General features: G+C 46.4%; 1 protein-coding gene across 7 annotated transcripts in view; it reads right to left on the bottom strand.

Annotated features, from left to right (window-relative positions):
• Positions 1–26,699, bottom strand: part of Cyrib (CYFIP related Rac1 interactor B) — a 125,167-nt gene that overhangs the window by 58,330 nt on the left and 40,138 nt on the right. Inside the window, exon 1 of one of the 7 annotated variants that reach the window (XM_041672117.1) lies at positions 895–1,121. The exons of 4 other annotated variants lie outside the window; for them this stretch is intronic. The gene's annotated coding sequence lies outside the window, so the exon portion shown is untranslated. Of the gene's footprint in view, positions 1–894; positions 1,122–26,699 lie in introns of those variants that run through there. 2 more of the 7 variants (XM_041672115.1, XM_041672114.1) reach the window with 2 other exon arrangements.

Raw genomic sequence — 26,699 nt, 5'->3', positions numbered from 1 at the left:
ACTCTAGTGTGGAACATCTACAAAATTGATTGACACACATTTCTCACGCAGCAGAGTTCAAAGTGTCACACTCCAAACACTTAGAGGAGAAGGGAAAAAGTGGCAAAGAACCAGAACACTTTGCTTTCCCCAGAATGGCATTCTGTGGTTCGGCAAGGGTTCCGGCATTCCAGCAGTAGTTGGATGCACAGAAGGGGACGAGGAGTGTCTGTAAATGTTGACAGATGAGACAAGACAAAGTCCCAGGAACAGTACAAACAGGTGATGCTGCACCGCGGACATGAAGTCACAGAAAAGAGCAGACTTTCTGATAAACGTAATACGAGGGAGGCGGTGTGGCTCCCCAAAGCCACGAGGTTTCACACACATCCTGATGGCCACTCTCACGAGACTTTGACAGACATAGATTTGGGTAATTATAGTAAAAACTGAGTGTGTTGGAAGCACACTGAGACCACACCCTAGGATTGAGCATCTCGACTTTAAACCCGGGGAATTAAAAGTTGAAAGGTCTGGTCTCACAGGTGAAAAGACGGAGCGATGGGAGCAAAGGCACAAGAACCCGCCGTGGGCTCAAAGTGTCCCTGGAAAGCACAGCGTGGCCCGAGGACAGGGGTGAGGGCCCGGGGAATAGCTGGCCCGGAGAGCAGAGGCGTCGGGGTATGGAGGAGCCGCCAGGGCGCAGGGGAGCACGGGAGCAGGGAGGCAGGGAAGCGGGGAGGCAGAGAAGAAGGGAAGCGCCGGCTCTCGCACACGCCACGGCCCGGGCGGAAGAGCGGACGCCGAGAATGAATGGGCGGAGGCCGGGCCCAGGCCGGGCCGGGAGCGCGCAGGGCGGCCGCGCGGCCCTCCGCGGCGCAAGGGGCGTGAGGCGACGACTGGCCGGTCACTCACCCGCCGCGAGATCGTTCGGGCACTCCGCCGCGCTCCTCTCAGCCGCCGGCGGCTCCTCACGGCGCTAGGGGGAGCCCCGGGCCCGGGGCGGGCGGCGGCGGCCGGACCGGGAGCCCCTCCGCACCTGCCCCTCTGGCAGAGTCGCTAAGAGCCAGGCGACGGCGGCGACGGCAGCTTGGAGCGGGGAGGGCAAGAGACCCGGATGTTCAGGGTAACGGCGAAGGGGGAGGGGGAGTGCCAGGAAGTGAGGGCTCCGCGGACCTGTCCGGCCGTGCGCATGCGCCGCCCTGCCGCCGCGCAAGGTAAAGCCTCGACCAGAGTCCTCTCCGCCCTCCTCCCCCACCCCTCGGGAAAGGGGCGGGGCCCGGCCGGAGACAGGTGGTCGGCGCGCACCGCGCGAAGGCCAGGGGGCGCGGCCACGCCACAGGAGGCCACGCCCTCCCTTAAAGAGGCAGCGCCTCCGCGGCACGCAGCGTCGGGATGGTTTGGGGTCTTAACAGTGGCGGTGACCGACCACAGGTCAACAACCTCGGAAAAAGACCGAGGATCTGAGCTAAACTCGGGAAACCGCTGCATTCCAGCATCCCGCACCTGAAGAGGCTCGGCTCCTGGCAGCAAGCCTTTCCCCTCGGGCCAGGTACTGAGCCTCTCTCAGGTTTCCTGACTCGCTCTGGCGCTAAGCAGGCTCCCCAGGGCCTAGAGAGAAGCACCGTTAGCGCCTGAGATGCTATCGCGGAGACGCTCTTGGGAGGTGTTAAATGATCAGTCTGGGAACAGAAATGAGATTCCACTTGACAGCACGGCATGCCACGCACAGCACTTTCAGATAAATCAGACCCTTGTTCTGGGGTCGACTCGGCAGCAATGTCGAGTGGGGCTGAGAATCTGGATGTGATGTAGGGTGAAGCCATCTAATAACTTTTCTAATCCCACTGTCACTCTTGGAAGATAAACGTTACCTTCCCTTCTCCACACGTAAAAACGTCTCATCCACTAGCTCACCCGAATCCTGCGATAAACTCCAGTTTTACATTAGCCCTGAAGTAGGGCGAATTAACATGGTTACCTCTCCCTGGACTACTTTCTGTTTGCTGAGCACAGCACTAACATGGAAGTAAAGTGTTTTGGACATTTTGGGGTGAAGAGCCCTGTTGAAAAATCACATTAAAATAAGGACTTTCCATCCAGGATGATGTCTATATAAATACAAATCTGCATATAATTTTCGACTTACAAACTTAGTGACAGTATCTCGAAACCCTAAACAAAAGCCCACCCTCCACCCCCCAACATGCACCACTTGAGAACCACTGGCCTTGATAAACACAGCCAGTTAAATCAATCTGGTGTCTTATCCAATAGGGAGGCCATGGTCTTGGTCAGTCTGTCTGCCTCCTAACAGCATGGTATGCAATACAGTAAGGACAGCCATGGGAGACAAAGTGGCATACAGTAAGGGAAAGCACCCCACATCTACCAGGTTTTCATCAATTCTGATTAAACCAAGACACAGAACTGTCTTCACCATCCAATGAGGTTGGTCCATTTACCTGGCACACAATGGCATTCACTGGCCTGTGAATACATACACACCCTGTATCTGACTGGTCCTTCAGAGAGACACCCGTTCCAAGCAACCACACATGGACGATCTCTCTCCCGTGAATATCCAGTTTAGCTGGAACATCTCCAACCATGAGGGGCACAGCACTGCAATGATCAGCTTCTTGGCTGAGGAAGCTCAGATTTTACACTGAGTAGAAGATGTCTCATACCCCCGCAATCTTTATCCACTAGCCGTAACGTTACCTTCAAAATAGGACACGGGCCTGAGGCGCTTACACTCCTAAAGAGTCGGCTGGTGAGTAATAACAACGAAATCGGACAAGTCCTACACAGAACACAGAATGCTCTCAGAGGTAGCTTCCCTGTCATCGGTCCAGGATCCATTTCTGGACGTGGTGAGAAGCAAAGCAAGCTTTACTGCTACTCATGTGGAGAAGCACGAACAGTTACATTTATTCTTCCATTTAGTTCTTTCTCCATTATCCTGCCTGACCCTGATCACGTTTCAGTGGAGGCCAAAGGTTTAGAAGTTTTAAATTACACAAGCAAGCAAAAGCACACCAAAAAGATGTTTACACAAGAGGAATGGCCAGTCAGCAATGCTCTAGTCACTGCAGCCCGACACGTCTGGAACCCTTACACTGCTTACACTGCACCAAGCACTGCGCTCAGCCTCTGACATGCGTTTCCTCCTTTGGTTTGCATAGACATCCCATATGGTTCTGTTTTCATGTCCGCTCTGTAAATGAGGAATGTGGCGTTCGGCGTGAGACACATCCTGGATTCGAATGCAATCTGTCAGCTCCAGGATCTGTTTCTCCATGTAGGTATCACTCTGTCTACTTTCTCAAATTTCAAAAGACCCCACTGCTGTAAGTGGTTTTCTTTGATTTTTATTATTAAATCAGCTTTAAGGCAGGATGATGACGATGATAGGGCTAGAGACGCTCAGCAGTTAAGAACATTTAACTATTCTTACAGAGGACCGGGATCCAGTTTCCTTCATCCACATCAAGCCACTCATACCTGCCTGCCATTCCAGTTCTAGGAGAGCTGATGCCCTCGGGCATATAAACTTGTGGAGGTGTACACGTGTGTACGCACACACACACACACTTTGTACTATCCCCTCTATTACATCCCAGGCATCATGGGAAAGTCTGAGGCAGAGGACACATGGGTCCCTGCTTTGAGGTCTCTGGGAACTCTGGAAGAGAGCAAGGGTTCTAAGTTGGTAACTGTAACAGAGAATGGTTATGTTGTAAGAAGACGGGATCTTTCTCTGCTTGGAGCCGTTCTGAAGGTTTTGCCAAAGCCGGGACCTTTGGGATTAGCCTGGAAAAGATTAGAGGTTAGAAAGGACAAGAACAAGGGAACAACAGTGGAGGGAGAAAACTCTGTGAGACACTAGAGGCAAGAAGGTAGATGATAAGACACCAAAGCCACCTCAAATTTTAACACAGTGACAGGCAAAAGGATACTTGTAACGGAGGGAGAAACAGAATCTGATTTATTTCCTATCGAGACCTTTTGGAACATAGTGTCCAAAAGGCCAGGAGGCCAGCTGAGAGGCCCTGGAGGGGTCCGAGATGATAACAACAGCCTGGAGCTGGAGTGCAGCTGAGTGGCAAGGCACTTGGCTAGCGCGCTCAAGGTCCTAGAGCTTATCACTGCCCTGGCCAAGGAAAGAAGAAGTACTAAAATTAAGACATGTGCTCAGGATGTTCCTGAGTTTACGACTGATTAAAATTGGGGTATAAGGAAGCAGGAGCTGTGGGGACTGGCCCTGAGGTTCTCAGCTGAGAACACTAACTGGCTGGTGTCACAACCGGACCCCAATTCCCTTTACCCAGTTTTCACCCCTCTCCTCCAACCTATTGTAAACGCACACTGCTATCTTGAGATAAGTTTAACTATTTCTCAAGCCCTTTTCCTATTTCACCACAGATGCATTTAGCACTTAATAGCTGTACAATATTTCATCACACTGAAATAGCTCAGTTTCCTTCCATGACTATGGATCCACAACCAAGAAGCTAGCTGACCCAAGACCTTCTCACCAATGGGCATTTTGCAAGGGCAGACTAAGCTAGTAGAAAGAGCCTCTAGGCAAAGGGTCTTTGGAAAAGCGCAGCCTCAGGGCCAGCAAACTACAACTCTCCCTGGAGAGGCCTGTGCAACGGTAGCACGTAGAAGCTGCAGACCTCTGAGAAAGAACCTACCATTCAGGAGCCTCATGATGTCTCATTCTCCACAGAAGCTGCTATTAATATTCGGACCACTTCTATCATTCTTTCACTCATCCCTTCACCCCACATGCATTTTGGGGGAGCACAAGGTAACAGCAGAACCAAAGCTACTTCAAAACTCCGGGTCATGTGGCCTGGTCAGGTTCAATACCTGCTCTAGGACTTACAAAAGCCCAACCTCTTGCAGCTCCGGTTAATCAACAGTGTCTAACAGTTAACTTCCCTTCCTTTCTGGTAACTTCTTGGTGCCTGCCACTGCAGCCTGCATTTCGAGGCAAGCCCATCAGGGCAAGGAAGCATGCATCAGAGTCCAGAGCCTAAGAGTACCAGTGAACTAGGGCCACTCATTCAATTCCTCCAACCTCCCACTTCTACCTGGCCAATGGGGATAAGAATCTACCTACGTCTTGTAATGGCATGAAGGTCTCCTAAATACTGTATAGGAAAACACTTTCTGACCTCAAAGAGTTGTCCAAATAGCTGTTACTGCAGCCAGATAAGTTCTCTGGATTATAATACAAGGTCAAAGAATCTGAACACGTTTATGGTCTTTGACCTCCATCGCCTAGTTGCCTCACAGAGGACTCTCGGTGCCTGCTGCCAACCTTGCCTCACGTGACACCCGAGAGGTCTAAGTACGTAGAGAACAGCTTTGCTTGCCCTTCCGTCTAGTCTTCCGTCTGACATCCAGGGACTGGGCTCCTTCATCGCACACTACACTCTGGTACAGTGCTGGCTAACAGCAGAGCCAAGGCCACCTCACAACTCGGGATGTAGCCTGGTCAGAATTCAAAACCTGCTCTCTAATTTCTCCTTTCCTCTTCCCGGGACAAGCAAACAGGGAATCTTCAAGGCCAGAGGCTCCTTCCAATCATCTCCTCCACAACCAGGGTTTCCAAACCAGCAGCTAAGACTCCACAGTCCCCTCGTGTACGAGGAGCCAATGCGTACGAGATGAGAGCAGGATAGGGCTGGAAGCTCACTGCACACTGAAAGAAGACAGCAGAACTGTCATTTCAAAAGAACCAAAGATGAAGCACCCAAATCAACCCCAAGACCTTCCTGCTATTTAACCGAAACATTAACCAATCCCCAAAAGCCACAGAATCACCCTCATGGCCAAACTCCCTCTAAGTTAAAAGGTCTGTATATGAGTTCAGGTCACATTTCCAAATGAAACATATTTCTCACAGGGAAGGCGGTCGGAGGGCTCTTTTCCCAGTCATTTTAGTGACCTGCAGCAAGGAAAAAGGACCCCACTGTCCTGCATCATCTGTGACGTCTCAGAACCCCAGACGCTTTCTCTTCCCACAGCTGTCTTGACACCCAGCTGCAAAGGCTCTTGCCATCCTCCTTCCTAAAGACAAACTCCCACTGTCCTTCACTCACCTTCAGACCACTTAGCTTTCACAAACTGTTATTTATTTTTAATGTTTCTTAACTTTAAAAAAAAATGTAGACTCTGCCAGGCTAAAGCTATTCTGAGCACTGCAATCCCCACTACCCTACCCAACTCCTAGGAGACCAGCCACAGATACACAGAATGCTTCACAGGAGAGCCTGGGCAGTCGAGGAGATGCTATGGCCCTCTATACCACTTTTTAATTTTATTTTCCCATTCTATGTGAGTAATATGTTGACTGAAGCAAAAATCTGAAAATACATATGAGCAAAAAGAAAAAATATATAAACACTCATGATCCAACCACCCACACCATGTGAATACCCTTCCAAATGTTATTATGTGTCTATATACAGATAGGATATTTTTGGAAGAATGGTTCATAGCAGAATAAGATCTGCTGCATTCCACCTCCCAGCACCTCCCAGCTCCCCCTCCTCAATAAAGGCACTGTAGTCACCGTCACTGTTGGAGGTTATATAATACTCCACCACGTACTCACAACAGCAACCAAGTAACCAGCTGCGTCTGAGCACAGCTAAAAGAGGGCTTCCTTCAAAGTCAAGGAAGGCAAAAGGCCTTATCACAGCACCTACCTCCTGACAGCCTTCCTCCCGCCCCCTGTGTTTGCATTGCTTCTGTGCTGTATTTCCACAGAGCTGGTCTCCCTGCCGCCCATTCACCACCTGGAGTTATTAGTGGCCCCATCACCCGAAGAAGCAAACTGTTTGTAACTGGAAAAGCTGAAAACAGGAGGATGTGGGGACGATGCCTCAGAGTTCAGCCTGGGAATCTGCTGCTGAGCCAGGCGACAGGAATGACAAGCATGTTCTTGTGCCAAGATTTTAATTGGAAAAAGAAGGGAAGATCTTCTGTATACACCGTCCCTTTTACTTGTATGCCTGTCCCAACACAAAGCTTTTTCCATGAGGGGTAGGCCAGTGCGGGAGCTGCTGATACAGCACAGACTTGGGGTGGTCATCTTTAGGAAGGGAAAAGATGACATAAAATCTGGCATAGCACCAGAGCAACGGGAAAGGAAAATGTCCAGGTGGGCTGTTTATCTCGGAGCTTCACGCGATGTCACCCCAAACCCTCGTCTCTGCTGTCACCTTCACAGCACACTCTCCGTGTTAGAAACAACAGCTTTGGGCTGGTGAAATGGCGCAGTGGAGAAAGGGTATCAGGCCTGACAACCCAGGTTCAATTCCTGAGACCCACAAGTGGAAAGAGAGAACCAACTCCTGGCAGCTTGTCTTCTGACCGCCACATGCACTCCACAACACCAACATACACACACAGTAAAAAAAAGTATAGCTTTCCCTATAAACAAAGAAAATCCCTAATTATAGACAAAGTCACCTGTTTACCAATTCCATTTTTAAAGATTTTTAATGCATTTTACAGAAACATCACACTTTCAAAAAAATAGTCTGGTCTGACATACAGTGACGGAAGGACTGACCACTGCCACCAGATGCTGCTGCCTTAAACAGAAAGACTGAGACTTAGCATCCAAGCCTCCCCGCACCACCGTGAGAGTTTTTACTTCTGCTTCTCTTCAGATGAAGAAACTGAGGGACAAAGGGTTCAAGTGTCTTCAGGAAGGTCATAGAAGCACTGAGAAGCAGAGGCGGCATGCTACCTCAGGCCACAACAGTTGCTAGCCCATACAATGCTCTCTACCTTCCCCCTTCATCTTTTTTATCCGCTAAATTAACTAAATCCTTCAGTGCCCCCCCCCATTTCAAACCCTAACCCTTTACCCTAACAATAATCTCCATGCTATCCTGATGACTGGATAAAATAACAGGAACAATTAAAAGTGTCAGTATTCAAGCTGTCTTTAGCCTTTGCAAAAAGAACAGCAATTACATACACTTAAAACTTACCAGAGCTTAAATGTCTGGCAAGATCTTAAAGGAATGTAATGGTTCATCTTCACTCTCAGCCTGGAGGGGTTTAGAATGACTGTAGAAACACACTTTGGGGTGTGTCTATGATGGAATCCCCGTCCTCTAAGGAGGTGGTACCATCTCATGGGCTGGGGTCGCATACTGAATAAAAAGGAGAAACCTCACACTGAGCATCAGCGTTCATCTCTGCTCCCTGACTGTGGATGCAGTACGGCTAGCGACCTCCTGCAGCCAAGACCTCCTCACTGTGACGCCCTGTGCCCTCAAACTGTGGATCAAAATAAACCCTCCCTTCTTAGTCAGGGATTTTGTCAAAGCATGAGAAAAGTAGCTCATACCGATGGGTTCTGACATTGCTATCTTCACGCTCAGACTTGGAAGGCTGTTGATGACGCACGCATGCCTGGGCTCCGGCAGGCCTGCATGCGGAGCCCTTGGTTTTCTCACCTGAAAAGAGAGGAATGGGCAGATACGTGCTGCCAGAAACGTAGTACAGTACCTGGCAACCCTAAGAGCTCAATAAATAATAGTCTTTCCTATTCTTCTCATTATTTGTGAGCTTGCGCTTTTCACTCAGGTGGCATCTGTATGAAGTCGCCCACTGCAGCATTATTTACAATGAGATCCAGCTGATAAAAATAAACTTCCGGAGTAGGCAAACAGCACACTAGGGTTCTAAAAGAAGCTTTAGCATGAATGAAAACCGTCTTCACTCCCAAGTCTTGAGCAAGCCATTTCTTTTCCCTGAATGTTTGTTCATCTCTGAGTAAAGGGTTTGTCCTCAGTGACTCACACGCTCCCTGTACATTCATAGTCCTGACATTCCAAACACACTACAGTGCGCCGACAGCAAAGATCACACGCGGTGACTAAGAACACAGGAACGGGAGAAAATACTTTGCAATTCTTCTTCAGACATACTCTCTTTCCCCCGTGTTGCTACCTCCTCACAAAGCATATGGAGAATTTACTGTCTCTCTCCACAAACTAGAGCTAGCCTGGCTTGTTCCCAGTCCCTAAAACAATGCCTGACACGCAGTAGGATCTCATTTGCTGATTTAAAATTTCTGAAGATTGGGGCTGGAAAGATGGCTCAGTGGTTAAGGGCAATTTAGTGCTCTTGCAGAGAACCCAGGTTCAGTTCTCATCACCCACATGGAGGATTTCAACTGCCCATAACTCCACTTCCAAGGGATCTGTGGTGGTTTGAACGGTGGCAGCATGGACCTTAAAAGACCATAGAGTTGTGGCAATAAACATGGCTCCGGCTAGTACCTCTGCCACGAGGCTGGGATCTCAGAAAGCTAAAGAATGGGCTGGGTCCAGCTGTCAAAGACACCGCTTTAATCCTAGCCATATCGCTTAGCAAATTAAAGACTCATATGGTCAGAAAAAGAGAGCTATACAGTAAAGGTAGATTCAGATGAAGAAAATCTCTAAATGGTTGACAGTGTGCTTAAAATATATGTAGGCTTAGAAAGAAAAAAAGACGAATAAAGTCCTTAAAAGAAAAAAGAAAAAAAGAGTAGCCAGTTATGGTGGCACACGCTGGTAGGATTTGCTGAAGGAGACAAAAGCAGACAGATCGCTGTGAGTTCAAGGTGTGGTGGCACACAGCTTTAATCCCAGCACTTGGGAGGCAGGTGGATCTCTGTGAGTTCAAGAACAGCCTGGTCTACAGAGGGAGTTTCAGGACAGCCAAAGATATACAGAGAAACCCGGTCTCAAAAAGCCAAAAATTCAAAGTAAAAATAAAAGAAATAGAATTTAAAGTAAAGCCACATAAAGCTGGAAAATACACAGAGAGTCTGGATACTGTGTATTATTATGTTGTCTTTGAATTGCTTGACAGCTGAGGAAGGAGCAACAGCTGCTAAAAGACATTTAAATATAAATGCTGCTGGATTAATAAAACATAAATATTTTGTAAATGCCATGACTTCAAAATTGAAATCAAAAGATATGGTACTTTGGAGAAGAGGTTTTGCTTTTGTTTTCACAGAAAATGAGAGGCTATGGATTTATTCTGGGCTAAGAAAAATAAGGTTAGATCAAGGAAGACCCCCCCCTTCCCTGGGGAAATGTCCAATAGGAGTTCTACACCCAGAACAGCCTCAAGACTGCTGGCTGAGATGATCAAGCCTCACAGTCACGACTTGATCATAATTCTAAATTTTCTTTAGGTCCCCATAACATTATCAGTGTCCCAATTCAGCAGGAAGTAGCCTGGAAAACTATGACCACATTCCCAAAAAATGGACTATAGCTATTTTCCTTTGTTTAGAATGTTGGTTATAAGTTGTTATGGATAATGATCAGGAAAAAAGCTAAACAGAGGATATTAGATTCAGAGTTCTTGTTCTTTAAATAAAGGGGGGGGGGAATTGCTGTGAGACAATGTTTTACCCTGTAAACATTTGTTTCTTGTACTTGTTTAATAAAATGTTGATTGATTGATAGCCAGGCAGGAAGTATAAGTAGGGAGACCATGCAGGAAGGAGAGGCAGGGCAATGAGAACAGGAGAATTCTGGGAAGAGGATTCAGCAGTCGGCAATCATGATCCAGTCACAGAGGAAGCAAGATGTGACTGCCTCACTGAAAAAGGTACTGAGCCATGTGGCTAACTCAAACAAGAATTATGGGCTAATGTAAGTTATAAGAAATAGAAAATAAGCCTGAGCTAATGGGCCAATCCATTTATAACTAACGTCGACCTCTGTGTGATTCTTTGGGACTTAACGGCTGCAGGACTAGATGGGACAGAAAACCTCAGTCAACAGGCCCCAAAGACTCATGTGTCTGATGGCTTGGCCCATAGGGAATGGTACTATTAGGATGTGTGGCCTTGTTAGAGGAAGTGTGTCACTGTAAATTCAGGCTTTGAGATCTCATATATGTTCAAGTCATGCACAATGTGGCAGTCTCTCCTTCTGCTTGCCTGTGGATTAAGGTGTAGAACTCTCAGTTCCTTCTCTAGCACCACGTCTGCCTGCATGCCACCATGTCTGGCCATGATGATAATGGACTGAACCTCTGAAACTGTAAGCTAGCCCCAATTAAATGTTTTCCTTAAGAGTTGCCATAGTCAAGGTGTCTCTTCATAGCAACAGAAATTCTAAGACAGGATCCAACACTTTCTTCTCATCTCTATGGCACATATAATGGTAATATACATACAGTCAAAACATTCACACACATCAATTATTTTTTAAAAATCTTTCAAAATGTTTTTTTAAGTTTTATGGTTATTGGGAGCTGGGAAAATAACTCCTTTCCTAAAATGCTTGTTTAGCACACCTGAAGCCTTGGTTTGAATCCCCAGTTCCACACAAACTGGATATGGCGGGACAAGCTTGTCTATTCCTAGAACTGGGGAGGCAGAGGCAGAACAATCAGAAGTTCAAGGTCTTCTCCAGTTAGTATATACTGAGTTCACAGCCAACTGAACTACATGAGATCCTGACTCAAAACAAAAGCAAATAAAAATTATGACTATTAAGTTAAAAGATTAAAGTACAAAATCATCTATATAATAAGGATATATATCCCTGAGAGAAAAGGTAGAAGGAAGGGGTGCTAAAGTTAATTGATACAGGGTGGGAGTAGAGATAAGTATTTTAATGTCTTCAAAGATCTGTTGTTCAAAAGGATGGCGACTAAAATGGGAAAGCTTTAGGCGGGACAAATGCAGACGTGGTCAAGGGATAAGGAAAAGGGCTGGAAGGAGGCATAAGGCATGGAAGAGAGGCAGCGCAGTGTGGTGGCTGGTAATCTATTAATGGAAACACGATCACGGGGGAAGAAAGAAAAGTAGGTAAGATGACACCAATGAAGAAAAGTCAATTTACCTGGAAGTTTTAATTACAAGCCAATAGCTATGAAATTATTCCCAGGTGCACACAACTCCCCCCTTTAATTGCCTTGATCAACAGAGGCTTCCGTGAATCTATGCACAAAGAGGCACTGGGGCTGTCCTATGCTAATGTCTGAGTCCCTATATGCTTTGTGAATGACTGCTGTAGGTGACATTGACTTGAGTCCCCCAGACAGAAGCTCACTGATGTGCCGCAGATAATCCATTAGACATGTAGCCGACACAGTCCAGCCTGCGTCACACACTGCCAGGGGGACACCCAGAGTTACATGAAATGGTCTTTCCTTGCAGGGATGAAAGGCACACTCTTTGACTCCAGGGCAAAGTCTTGCAACTGACAAATGACATAGATCAGTGGTTCTCACTCAACCTGTGGGTCAGGAGACCCCTTTGAGGGAATTAAACAACTCCTTCAAATAGCTGATATTCTGCATTACCGGATATTTATGTTATGATTCATAACAGTAGCAAAATTACAGCTAAGAAGCAGCAATGAAAATAATTTTACCGTTGGGGGTCACTACAACAATACAAGGAACTACACTGAAGGGTCGTAGCATTAGGAAGGCTGAGAACCACTGATATAGATGATATATCCTATAAACTTAAAAAGTAGAAAATGTTCCTTCAGCTTCAAGAAGTCAGGGGAGGAAAGGCAAGGAGATGAGGCAGGAAGTCCTTGTCCTGAGATTCCTCAAATCACAGGAACCCTCATGCGATCCATACGCTGCATCCTGATGCTTCCTCTAGTGTTCCCTTACAGGTGGGACCACAGGCCACCTTTATCAGCTCCAGCCCCACCTGCTTGCCTGGGCTCTTTGTCACCTCCAGCAATTTACCACACTGAGCAAAACCAGGTCAGACCTCCTGCTGTGAGTCCTCCCAGCAGCCTGTGGCTGTTATTGATAGCATTTTGCCACTGTGATGGTATGGCTTCTGGAACACCAGGAGCTTCCCACGTACAAAGGCCAAACTGTTTTGCTAACCCTGTACTCCTGAGCCAGCACTGAGCCTGGTAAAATACCTGACAGAGAGCATGGACCTGGTACACAGCCGCAGCCAGCTAACCACGCCATTAGTACTGACTTAGCCCAGTGCTGAAATAGCATCTTTGCAGCCCTGCAACTAAGAGTTATTTAAGCAGCACAGAGGAGTGAACTGAGCAGCACTCATAAGTAACCTAAATGATTAAGTCACTAGCTATAGACACTAATATTTGAAACTCAGAGCTTTAAACAGAACAACAGGATAAGACATACGTGAGCGAAATGTATGAATGAACTTAGCTTCTCACAGTTACTTTTTCAAGTTAGAGAAAGAAAGCTATTCCATAAGGCTTGATGGGGGGAGGGAGGTCAATGTGGTCTATGTCACAAGAAGCTCAACAGGGTTAGCTACTTTCCTCTCCAAAGCCCTAGTAAAGGTTTCATGTTAGAATGTAGACATCAAGAGACTGCATCCCTTCCTCAGCTGTAACCCTTCAGGAGGCAAAGGAGGAGGTACTCTGCCCAAGTCTGAGGCTTTCCTCAGCCACGAATTTAGAGAAAAGGGCTTTTGCATCCATTTCAGTACTTAGCATTTCCATGTAACAGGTCACTGTTTTGAATGGGCCTTTGTCTCAGTTTCCTTTCTGTTGCTGCAATAAAACGCACTGAGAAAATCAACTTAAGGGGTCAAAGGGTTTATCTTAGCTCACAGGTCCCGGTTACCATCCATCAAAATAGGAAATCAAGGTCCCAGGAACTTGGAATGGTCACATGACATTCACAGAACACAGCAATGAAGTAATGCACGTAAGCATGCCGGTGCTCAGCTCTCTCTGCTCTTACAAGGCCCAGGATCCCCTGCCTAGAGAATGGAGCCACTCACAGTGGGTGGATCTTCCCTCCTCGACCAATGGAGTCAAGATGATCACCTATTCATGTGCCCACAAGTCAATTTGATCTAAACAATCCAGACAAGCCTTCACCCAGACTTCATCAGGGATTAACAATGTATCAAGCGGACAAAACAAGCCACCGCAGCCTGCAGATTTTCCAACAAACCGCCTAATTTTAGAAGGAAAGAATTTTGAAATTTATATCCAGTCTAATATTTTACATTAAAAAAAATACACAAGAAAACAGAAGATACAAGGTATCAAGGAACTTGTCTACTAGTCCACAGCTGGATATGGGAGCACAATTAAAACCATGCACCCCACCAGACCTGGGATGTAGGCCATGAAGCTCACAGAGGTTTATGTCTACATTGTCAGTGAACAACTGAGTCCATCTTCAAAGGTGAGCCTGACTCCCTGAGGCATGGACAAGAATCCCCTCTCTCTCTCTTTTTTAACAATTGCTCCTAATAAGCAATGTGCAAACTTTGGTACAATTTTCAGGGCAGATGGGGGTGGTCAATGAAGTTATACTTATCTAGCCCTTCATCACCCAAATGTCTTCCAACACTGAAATAAAAAAAAAAAAAAAGGTCAGGGAGACGTATTTGTGGCACGATGAAAACCACAAGTAGAAATGCCCATCTGATGCACACTTCCAGTCTCAAGATAGCGGGACGGTGCCATTGCTGCTGAGCTTCGAAGCTGACTGTAGCGCTCCTGTAGACAGCATTCTCTGCCACTGTGCCTTCACCCAGTCCTTCCACTCTCCCAAGAACACCTTCCCTAGCATCCCCACCTCCCAGCAGAACTCTTACACCAAGGCGCCAGCCAGAAATCTCTACACACGTTAGGTATGCCTGGCTCCTCTTCTTTTATTTTATGGTAATCCACAGCCTTATTTATGCCTCCTAACCTCCTGGGAGGTATCAAACACGCTAGCAATGTTATAATGTTTGCAGAGCACCACGCACGGGGAAATGTACTGTAAAAACACAAGACAATGTTTTTTAATCTATTTAATCCAGTTTCTTGAGACACATACAGTGGTTTTCATGGAAGAATCAACCAAGTCAAGATTAATTGTCTGGTTTACTGTGCTCTTTTTTTTTTTTTCTCCTTCGAAACCACAAGTCAAGATAAACTCTTCCTTAATGTACAACTTCTCAAAATACGGTTTTGAATATTGACTCCTGGATCCACTGCGGTTATGAAAAGGACGGCTGTATCCACGAGGATGTGGACAGGGTAGGCTGTGGTAACAACAACTAGAGAAACCTCAATCTCAGATGAAAGACAACCACAGTGGTCTCTCAGGGGTGAGCAAGATAAGCCTAGTGACCTCCTCTTTCTGGTCTTTATCTGCCAATCTGGGTCAGCAAACTCTAGGGATACCAGTCTGAAGCTACAGCCCTTCCTGTTCTTCTCCAGCCTCCCAGAGAGAGTACAGGGAGGACTTGTGAGAACATCTGTATCAGTAGATAAACCTGGCCCAGAGATGCCAGCCAGTAAATGCCAGTGGCCATTACCGTTGTCCCCACCACAATTCCATTCCTCTCCAGACCATGATCATGCTATAGCTGTCACATGACACTGATGCAGAACCGACTGGCAACTGGAATCACCTGAAGAGCTGGAAAAACTGCTGATTGTGGCACAGGAAATGGCTCGGTCAGTAAAATTTTTGCCGTATAAACTTGAGTACCAGAGTTCGATCCTCAGCACCACATTACAAAGGAAGTCTGGTGTAGTGTGTGTGCCCTTGTAATCTCAGCAATGGAGAGACAGACAGGTGGATCCCTGTGGCTCAACCTGCCAGCCTAGCTTAACTGGCAAGCTCCACACCAACTGAGAGACTCTGTACCTAGGATCAAGAAGGATAGCATCAGAAGAGGAATAGCACCCAAGGTTGAGCTCCACAGGTGTGTACACACACACATGTACACACACATGTACACACACATGTACACACACACACACACGTTCATGTCCATTCCATCCCCAGAGTCTGTAAATTAAATCTCTTAGTATGTTGTCTATGACTTTGAATTTTAAAAGCTCTATAGGTAATTTTACTCTGCAGACAAATCTGGAAACCATGGTCACAGAGGCAGCAAGATATATATGCACGTACATATATATTAACATGCACACGCATATGCAAGACGGCTCCTCCCATGTGCCATCAATCCGTTCTCTACCAACAGAGGCTATAACCGCTGGTGTATCTGAATAAAGCCAGGTTGTGCTGTAGTAAGGCACTCTCAAGTTCACACCTAATGACAGCCATCAAAGTCATCCTAGGATCACAACAAGCTGCAACAACCCGTTTTTATCTGACATTTAAGCCTAAGCCTTTTATCCACAAGCATTTTTCATATCCTATTTTACTTCACACCTTTCTAGGCCCAGCTGAACCACTGTCCAGCGTAATCAGAATCCCAAAATTATACAGATGGGAATGGACGGGAGTAAATCGGGGAGAGGAAGTCCACCGAAGGCTACTTGTTAGGAATAGAAGCGGAGCTTTGAACTTCTCTTTGTCTGTGACCCAGAACAGTAAGCAGAGAACTTAAGAGAACTCTGGACAGGCAAGGCACCATTTCGTAATGAACTGGGGAAGTGGGCAAACAGACACAAGACTCACAAAAAAAGAGAGCACCTAAGTTACTACTGTCGTCTTTGCAACTTAGAACAAACTTAGACATGCCTGAGAAGAAGGAATCAGCTGAGGAATTACTCCATTTGGACTGGCCTATAGAAGTAGTTTTCAATCTGTGGGTCACGACCCCTTTGGGGAACAAATGACCCTTTCACAGAGGTTGCATATCTGATATCCTGCATATCAGATATTTACATTGTGATTCCTAAGAGCAGCAAAATTACAGCGAAAATAATTTTATGGTTGGAGGTCAGCACAACACGAGGGACTGTACTGAAGGAGCCGCAGCATTAACAGCGTTGAGAATCACCGGCCTATGGGCATGCCTCTGAGGGCCCCCCCTTAATTGTTAGTCAATGAAGGAAGGTCCAGTCTACTAACAACCAACCCATCCCTGGGCAGGAGGGTCTGGAGGTACAAGCCAGGGAAAGTGAGCCGGTAAGCAAGACTCCCACAGTCTCTACTGCACTGCAGTTCCTGCCTTGGTTTCCCGGATGATGGACAGACTGTGATGTAACCTGGAAGCCAAAAAAAAAAAAGCCTTTCCTCCCCCAGCTTGCTTTAGGTCACGATGTTTACCACAGCAAAAGAAACCGAACTAGGGCCCTTGAAAAACCTCGTTTGTCAGTCAGACACCAGCTAGCATTTGGATCTCCCCATTTTTATTTCATTTCTCTTGGGGCAAATATATTTACCAGAGTGGAAGAGAGGGGAGGGGGCTTATGACCAAGCAGGTGCCCTCTCACCTGGGTACTATGTTCAGGGCACGCCTGCCAGGCCCAGGACACAGCAGCACGAAATGATCTCAGGACGTGGTCTCCTGCACGTGGTCTCCTACCCTGCGGGACGTTGTCTCTGCAGTGTCTGGAGAAAACCAGAAAGCCCAGCTTGTTTGCCTTTGCTTTGGCAGTTTAATTTAGGACTCCCACTCCGCTTTATGTAAACTCTTTGCCAACATGAAAAGACATTCTGCATTGTTGGAGGCACAGTTAACTTGGGCCCAAGGGAAGGAGGCATTGTATAGATTACATAATGGTTACTCTATTGCTTTAAAAAAAATAAAAAACAAAAAAAACAAATGGCAGCCTCAGGCAGAAAGTTAAAAGAAGAGAAAACTCATTTTTGTAAAAGTATCTGAAGCAACCATGTCTTCTGACACACTGAGAGGCAACAATGGTTCTGCTTTACTCGGGGGCTCATTCAATTATCTGTTACTTCCCTGAGCCCAGGGAAAAGAGACGTCCTCCCATCTTGTTGCCTAGCGGAAAAAGGCAGGCAGGCTTCTCCTAATAAAAGCTGGAAATGAAAAGCCGTAACTACTCCCAAGGCCCTGCTTATAGTGAAGAATCATTAGGAACCCCCTCTTAGGGCCTCTATTAAGAATCTATTTTCTCTACAAACTATCCCAAAAGGGAAATAGAGTGGGATCCACAAGCCCAGACACATCTGGTTGGCTTCCTATGGCCTGACCACTAGCAGAACCCTAACCTCCCTACAGTGGTTTCCTCATCTATGAAATGGAAATAATTACCCAGTTGACAGGCAAATGATGAAAAGTCACTATGGACCGTGTAAAATATTCAGCATTTGCTCTAAGGTGAGTTTGTTATGAGAAGGGTGACCACCGTCCTCCCCCATCAGAGGCCATGCGGGCAGGCTTGTCTTCAGTTCCTCAGGTGGGTCCTCAATCGTCTAAGACACTGCTAGCCCCTCTGCTGCCGTGATTGCTCTGAGGAGTGCACGCAGGTCCTGAGAAGATCCAACCAGAGAGAAGGGTGGAAATGTTGTTCAAGGACTCTCCAGAGAGATGGTAGCTCTCTCCTCTGAGCTACTGTGAAGGATGGGAACCTGAGAACAGACAAAGCCAGGAACTGCAGAGCCCAGAGATCACCAAGAAACAGAGCCAGGGTCTGGATTGGAGTGTGCGTGAACCCATTCTATTTTCTGCTTGCGTCAGTCACTTGACTGTTCTCCCAGCTACCCCACAGGAACGGGGAGCTCTGGCGCTTGCAGCTCAGAGCATTGCACCTGCTCTGTCCTGACTTATCCACTACACATGGATGAGGCAGGAATGTAAGCACATTCCCGATGATTTCACTCACACTTCAGGTTCTCTCGGGACACAAATAGGTCCCGGTTACCCTGGCTCTTAGAACTTTACAGCGTCTCTATACATAGGCCCTCAAACAATTATTTTTTTCCAAATAAATGAAGGGAATGAAACTGTCAAATAACCTGGAGTTTCAGAAGCATTTAAAGCCCCAGGTTCTAGCTGGTGCACAAAAAGGAAGCCCTAGGTGTGGAGCAGCATCTGGGCCTGAGATCAAATCACAGGCACAGCCAAGTCCCAGCTCCCTGCTCTGTTCTGCACAATGGGGTAATTATACTTGGGGTTAAAGAAGCCATGACAAGGACCAGGAGAGCCATACTCACATGTTATGTAATTTCCCTTCCTTTCTGCAGTTGGTTTTGTTGCATACTATGGGCTCTCAGAAGCCAAGGTTATCATAGGGCGCAATGATAGGCTACACAGATAGCCCCAGGAAACTGAGAAGAGAAGGCATGCCTCGAGCCCCCCATCACACCATATACACACACACATGCACGCACACGCGCTCACACACACACACACACACCATTCATGTTAGGATAAGCACCCACACGAGTATATACATTACACAAGGTCACCCAGCTATCAGCTTTGAGCCCCCCATCCCACCATACACACACACACACACACACACACACACACACACACACACCATTCATGTTAGGAGCAGCACCCACACGAGTATATACATTGCACAAGATCACCCAGCTATCGGCTATGCTCTCTGCCTGCAGAGCAAAGGCCGCAGATTAGTGTGGCTGTCCAGATCACAGCCCCACATGCTCCCAGGGGGTTGACTGACACCCAGAAAGCATGTGAAACTCAGCTAAACTGAAACTCCAGGGAAGCAGGGGCTTGTCTCAGTCACTGGGACCCCAAAATAATTCCTTGGGCACTTGATTAGGTACCCAAATGAGTGGACATGCAGAAGGCAATGAAACCAACGTTGTCTAAGGGGGATCTTAAGGAAACCCTGATGTATATAGAGTGCAGCCTGCCAGGCAGACAGCAGCCATGCCTGGCAGAAGACAGAACTCTGATCCCATCAATGCCCACGCCTCTGAAGTTCTCTAAGACAGTTTCGTTTCCTGACAAACACAAATTACCAAGATGAAATTAAGGCTTAGGGGGGCTGGAGAGATGGCTCAGTGGTTAAGAGCATTGCCTGCTCTTCCAAAGGTCCTGAGTTCAATTCCCAGCAACCACATGGTGGCTCACAACCATCTGTAATGAGGTCTGGTGCCCTCTTCTGGCCTGCAGACGTACACACAGACAGAACATTGTATACATAATAAATAAATAAATAAATATTTAAAAAAAAAAAAAGAAATTAAGGCTTAGGTATGCCCTAATCCCAGTACTCAGAAGGCCAAGACAGGAGGACTGCGGAGAATTCAAAGGCTACACAACCAAACTCACTCTCAAAATAAACAAGCATGCAAACACAGACGTTTCCAGACGCAACAGAACTAGAGGGGGAAAAAAAGACTGAAAGACATATCAAAATATTAATTACAATTAGTCCTAGATAGTAAAGTTAATAAGACTTTCAGGGTATTGGGGGGGGGTGACCTGTGGGCAGAATGCATGTCATCAGGCTTGGAACCAAGCACCTTTGCCACAGAGACATCAGGCTAGCCCGTTTTAGAATTTTTCTATAGTCAACACAAACTGTTTTTCTAATAAAAATTAAGTGTCTATCCCAGCACCCTAGATACAGATCAGGGACCCAACCACAGCCCCTGCCCTGTCGATGTCCTTCAGACACCTAGATACAGCTATCACATGTCTGTCTTTCTCGTGTTTCTTGTTAAATACTTCAGCTAATATTTCAAGGCTCTATCCCCTTTCTTTGCAAAGCTCCATCTGCTAAACCCACGGCAAATACTGTCCAACCAGCTCCCCGCCCTCGCCATCCTCTGCTCGTTCCTCCATTCATTCACTCATCAAGAAAACACTAACTAGAAACCTATCACACTGTAGCATCCTTTGCTCTTGCCTATCCATCATTCAGACTGCCTTAGGGAAGGAACACCTGGCCTCATTCTCTGTCCCTGTGCCCAAAGGGACAGGCAGACCCCAGCCTAACTTCTCCTAGGGGCAGGCATTTGGCCTAGAATGGCCAGAGTACTGAGAAAACTTGGCAACACAGACTGTTTGGGGGATGTGTGTGTTACCCTCAGACAGTAGGATCAATGCTGCGTCTCTCTTCTGGGTTATTAGGAAGGTGACCTTGCTAAACCTCCTAGAAATGCTAACTGCTATCTGATGCCACAATGTGGAATGGAAATGGTATTTCATCAAGAGATGGAAAACTGTCTAGACTTGGTAAGATTTTAAGCTTTGGATTCTATGCCTCAAATTCTGTCTTTAAACTTTTCAACTACGTAAACAACCAACTGTCCTACAGCAGCCAGCTCAAGCTGGAGCAGTTTGGAAATGGGAAGAACCCTGACAAGAGGGGGTCTGAACTTCTGTGAGTACATGAAGCAAGTGGACCCACGCCACCTTTCCAGGCTCACAGTCTGGCACGGAGACAGCCATGTTCCCTTTCCTATAGCTACGGAAAGCCAACAGGATAACAGCTGAATTAAATTCCACACAGTGCAACATGAGCCTGAAAGGGGGCATCAGGAAAGGGTCTCCCGGGGCAACAGTATTTAAACCTGCTTCCCATCTCTACGCAGGCAATGAAGACACAATAACAGTCTGAGGGAGTCAGGTAACTCTGTTGACTTGCATCCATCTTCCAGTAAACCAAAACCCCCAAGTCCCAGCTTGCAGACTGGGCAATGGTATGCCAAGTGCTTAATGGAACTTTCATCAAGCCCCCAAAACACTGCCTTGAGAGCTATGAAAGATGGCATGGCCAAATAACCATCACTTGGGAACATGTGGCAGAGGACATGATAATCTTGATACCAAGGTTGGGTTCGTGCCATGTCCTCTGTAGGCTGAAGTTGCCACCACCATCTCCTGACTCTAAACTGGTTGCCTTTCCCGTCTCCTAACCTATTTATGACACAGGCAGTGTCATAAAACCTTTCAAGATGGATAACCCACTTAGGGAACTGATTTCCAAACTGTACCAAGGGAGTGTCAAGGGGAGAGACCTCTGGTCCTATAAAACTGCTCAGGAGTTCGACGTGTGGCCAAGCGCGGCCAACAACAACAATGAAAGCTCCTCTGGGAACATCTATTTTGCTAAGAAAGGCCATAAATGTTCTTCATCAGTGAACAGAAGCCAGTGTCTTCGGGGCCTTTGATGATACATCATGTACAGGCAGTGGGCAGATCAAACAGGTCTAAAAACAGATGACACAGGGGGGACAAATTCTCACCTTCATCGCTTACTAAACACATCAGGGATTCATTTGTTCCAGAAACAAGAGTTTTGACTTTCCAGAACAAACAGGCTTGAAGTTGAGACAATTAATACTGACAGAATCCCTCTATGTAACCCAAGGGGTGGGGGTTGGGGCAGGGGGCTGCCAGGGATTAATGGCAGATGACAGGAAAGCATGGGGGTCCTTCTGAATCCCTGGGATGACTAGGCGGTGACTGTGTAAACTTGTTTATAAAACCCCTCTAAATAACGTCACAAAACTCCCTCTATTGCATGCCAAGACTTGACACAAATCTCTTTCTCTCTCTCTCTCTCTCTCTCTCTCTCTCTCTCTCTCTCTCTCTCTCTTTCACACACACACACACACCTTGGAAATGAGATTCACAGATATTTGTCACGTATTTACTGGGTCGCTTCAGACTCTAGGCAGAGTCAATGGGGAGATCTACAGTGGTATGTGAATGAATTAGATCAGATAGCACAGAGCCTAGTTAGCACTTAGTCCCAGCTTCCCATTGGAGACTTACTAAGTCCCTCTAAAAAATGGGAAGAGCTCTCATGTGCAAGGCTCCCCAAGCAGTTTTCTTTTGTCCCGAGGTGGGGATTCCTTTCTATAGCCCAGTCTGGTCTTTCACTCCGCCTGCCTCTCCCAAGCACTCGGATCACCAGCATTCGTCTCCACGCCTAGTGCTAAGTCGTCTTTTAGCCACAATTGATTCTTCATCAAAAAGCAGTATGTGACCAAGCATGGCACATGACTCTCATAATCCCACGACGCGTCTGTCTGAGGGAGGAGGAACACAAGTTCTAGGCTGTTCTATGGTAGAAAACTAAGTTAGAAATTAGCATGGGACAAAACAAGGCTGTCTATAAATAACAATAATTTTCAAACTTCCAACGCCTATGGAAGGACACGCAATCGGTGTCATCCATCCGCTGCATGTTTCCAGCTGTGCGCTAAGCAGAGTCAAGCAAGTATGCATGTTGTGTATGAAGGCAGACATGTATAAACATACATGCTCCCCTCTTCAATGCATGCATGAATGCCTACCACATATACCTTTCCACACATTGCTTTTCTTACAACTGAAAAATATATCCTGGCTACCTCAGGAGCTGTTGGTCAGCAAAGTCCCAAACAATACAGACTCTTGCTTTTCGATGGCCCTACTGAAACTGGATTGTGACACCTTCCTGCTGAAGATACCATCTACCTTGGCTGCGAGATAGAGAAGCCAAGCTGGAAGTAAGCAGGACGCTCCCTTCCTCCCTGCTCTCTAGGTTCCATGACGAAAGGTAATGAGTGGGCTTCTGGGAAAGACAAGGCATCAGCGGCCTTGCTCGGCTGCGAACTCCACAAATTACAACATTAGTTGGCCACACACGATGTTCCTACACTGCAATAGGGGCACAATTGTTATGGGGCACCTGACTACTCCACAATTAGATTTGAAACTGTATGACAACATCATCTGACAGCTCCACACGACAGAATTCACATCTGACACTGTAAATCCCATCAAAAACCCATCGCCGGGAGGTCATAAACCCTGGGAGGGTGGGGACCTAATACTAGCGTTTAGCTAAATTGACACGGTGTCCAACTGTCTCCTAAACCTGTATGTTCACATCCAGACACGTGCCTACTCTCAACCTTCATCTGAGAAGCTTCTCTTTGCGATGAATGAATGGTAGTGAATGCAGACTTAAGGCTATTCGAGGTTCTGAGCAAAAGGGATGGCTGAATGTTCATCTCTCAAGAGGACATTGGGAGCCCCACTTCTAACACTCAAGGAATATTTTCAGAAGAGGGAGAAAAATGAACGTGAGAGCCAGAAGGTGAGGAAGGGCTACAAAATGCTGTCTCCTGGACCTGACATAGCAGCTACAGGTGCCTGAACTGCATCCACAGGGGACAGGTTCCGTCGAGTCAGTCATGGGTGATCGAGGGACACATGGGTCTTACCCCTCCTATTGGCTATTGGTGGATTCTGAGGGAGGGGAGTCAATGTTCTCAGTTGTTACTGAACAAATCTAATTAACAAGACGAATATACCTGGGAACCCATTTCTTCTTAGCATATAGGCTTACTATTTTGAACAGCAGCACGGACAACATCTTAGTTTAGAGACATGCACTCAGTCCATCCCTTACTGACATCTGTCTAAGTTGCTCCCAGGGTCTTGCTATGACAATTAAATAAAGCACTGAGGGAACTGAGACAGGAGGATCATAAATTAGAGACCAGCCTGGGTTACACAGCAAATTCCAGGGATACTTAGGTTTCATAATGAGAAACTGCCACAGAACAAAACATAACAAAACAAAACCTTGAAATGGAACTGCAGAGTCAGAGAGCCTGCTCACTGAAACACTCGATAGCTACGGCCGGGCTGCTCACTTTCCCTCCAACCAACAGGGCAAGGACCATGCCATGCCTCTGCCCACACTCACAAAAGGCTGCTTTCCTGTTTTAAGTACGGGGGATAAAGACGGGCAGAGCTCTGCTCCTGTTCCATTGTCTCTTCTTGCCCCTATGAGTCACCCGTGACACGACGACTTCCTGAAAATTCCACTCCTAGGTGCATAACCCAGAAGCTTAAAATAGCATGAGCCCATGAGCCAACGGTGCGCTGGAGACAGCTCACGTTGTTTCAGGAGACTTGAGCACGCTCACAGCTTCTCAACTCCGAGTTCAGAGACGTCGTGTGGCCTGCCTGAAACTGGCCATTATGGGAATGTTTATACCCCAGGAATTAGGTACAGTGCTAGAGAATGGCTCAGTGGTTAGGAACACTGGCTATTCTTCCAGAGAACCTGGGATCCAAGGCCAGCACCCACATAGTTGGCTAACAACCATCTCTAACTCCAGTTCCAGAGGATTCGATGCCTTCTTCTGGTCTCCATGGGTGCTGCACACATGTGATGCACAGACAGACAGACAGACAGACAGGCAAAACACCATACCGATAAAAAGTAAAATTAAAAAATAAAAATTAATTTTAAAAAAAGTAATCACCAAATTCTACAAACCAGCTTTTTTTTCCCCTAGACAGACTACTGTAAACATTTATTGACACATCAGTAATATACCACAGCAGAACCCGAGGCTCTGCCACCCTTCCCTAGTGTCTTTCCATGGATGCTGACCTGCTCACAAATTCTTAGAATTCAAAGAATACAGAAAATCTCAAAGGACATCTAATTCTCGTTTTCTTCCTTGGCATCTCCCTTAGTCCCACCATGTGATGAGAAGCAGCATTCTCTATGACTCATTACTATTCTTTCATATTTACAATCCTTTTACCACATGGTGGTTATTCTTGTTAATTCTGGCTGGAGTCAAATCCCAGGTCTGCCACCCACCCAAGCCAAGTGTGCACCCATGAGTAGCAGGATTTGACTGCATTAGTTTTTTCATCTACGAAACAGTGGTGACAACTGGACGCAATGCAAAGATTAAGGGATTGTGGGGAGCCCAGCTCCAATGGACATATCTGCAGAATAGCCTCTCCCTGCAGCTATGGCTCAGGGCGCACTGCCGAAGAGGGGGTGAGGAGGCGCATGGAGTGTGTAAGAGTTAGAATCCCAGGAAGACTGTTGTGTGACATAGAAAGGGCTGCATCGGTAAGACCAGAACAATGACAAGATCAATAAACATGCTAACATGGAAGGGAACAATCTCAGAGATCCCACCCTAGATAAAGAACTACAGGGAACTAATGACTGCAGAGAGAGAGAGAGAGAGAGAGAGAGAGAGAGAGAGAGAGAGAATGAGAATTAGTCCCTCCCAGGTTTGAGCCCCTGGTTGGTGATCCAAGTCAGCACTGAAACTGTATACAAACAAAAAGCAAAACTGGACTCAGCAGGTTATATTTAGATACTTGTCCATGTTTGTAACAATAATAAAGAAAAGGCTATCAAGTTGTGAGTAGGTAGAACATCAGAGGGGCTGAAGGGAGGAAAGGGTAAGGAAGAAATTATGGAATTATATTGTAATTAGAACTGTAAAATAAATAAATAAAAGTACAGATGACCATAATAATGCTCCCTCACAATTTTGTCCTGAGGGCTAAGTGAGTTAACGTAAGTACTCCGAATGGGCGCCTGGCATGCACTTGACAAAGGACAATACTGTCCTATAGCTCGCTTATTCTCTCTCTATAGCTAAGCATTCTTTCAGCCCTGCTGATAGATAGTAAATAAAATGACTTTCATTTCACTTCATTTTGGCTGGTTTTCAAATCTTTCTTCTTTCTTTTCTTGCTTTACTTTTCTGACATCACTGTCCTCCCTCGTTTTAGATTACTATTTCATCGTCTTATTGAAAGATTAAATTTACCAGCATCTTGAAATGGCTTGATCCTGAGTAGTTCACAAGTCTTAACTGGGACTGCTGTAGAGAGAGTCTCTGCTGTTTTAAGGGAGCCCTGTCAGGTATGCATTGATGAAATGCCCTTAAGGCCTGAGTTCGTGCTAGTGGTACGGGTTAGACCAGTTCTCATATTAACTGTTCAGGTTGAAGGATAACATATCATAAGTGATAAAAATCTTGACTCCACAAATATGTGTGTATGTATGTATGTATATATATATAGTACAGTACCAAGTTTTTTATTTCTTGTGGATAACATTATTTCAATTCATGGTAAACTTTCAGAGTGAGGTTTTCTGGTCCCGTTTTCATAAATAAATCAGACCTGCCAGGCTCCTGGCTATTAGCCCCACCTTCTACCAGGCCTCCCTTCCAGATCCACTATAGAATTAAAACCCCAGCCACTGGAATCTTGGGCTACAAAG

The sequence above is a fragment of the Microtus oregoni genome, unplaced genomic scaffold (assembly GCF_018167655.1).
Source record: "Microtus oregoni isolate MIOR12 unplaced genomic scaffold, Mior012 000022F_ref0000154, whole genome shotgun sequence".
NCBI classification, from domain to species: Eukaryota; Metazoa; Chordata; class Mammalia; order Rodentia; family Cricetidae; genus Microtus; species Microtus oregoni.
Note: the sequence above shows the minus strand (reverse complement) of the source record. Positions and strands in the feature narration are given on the sequence as shown.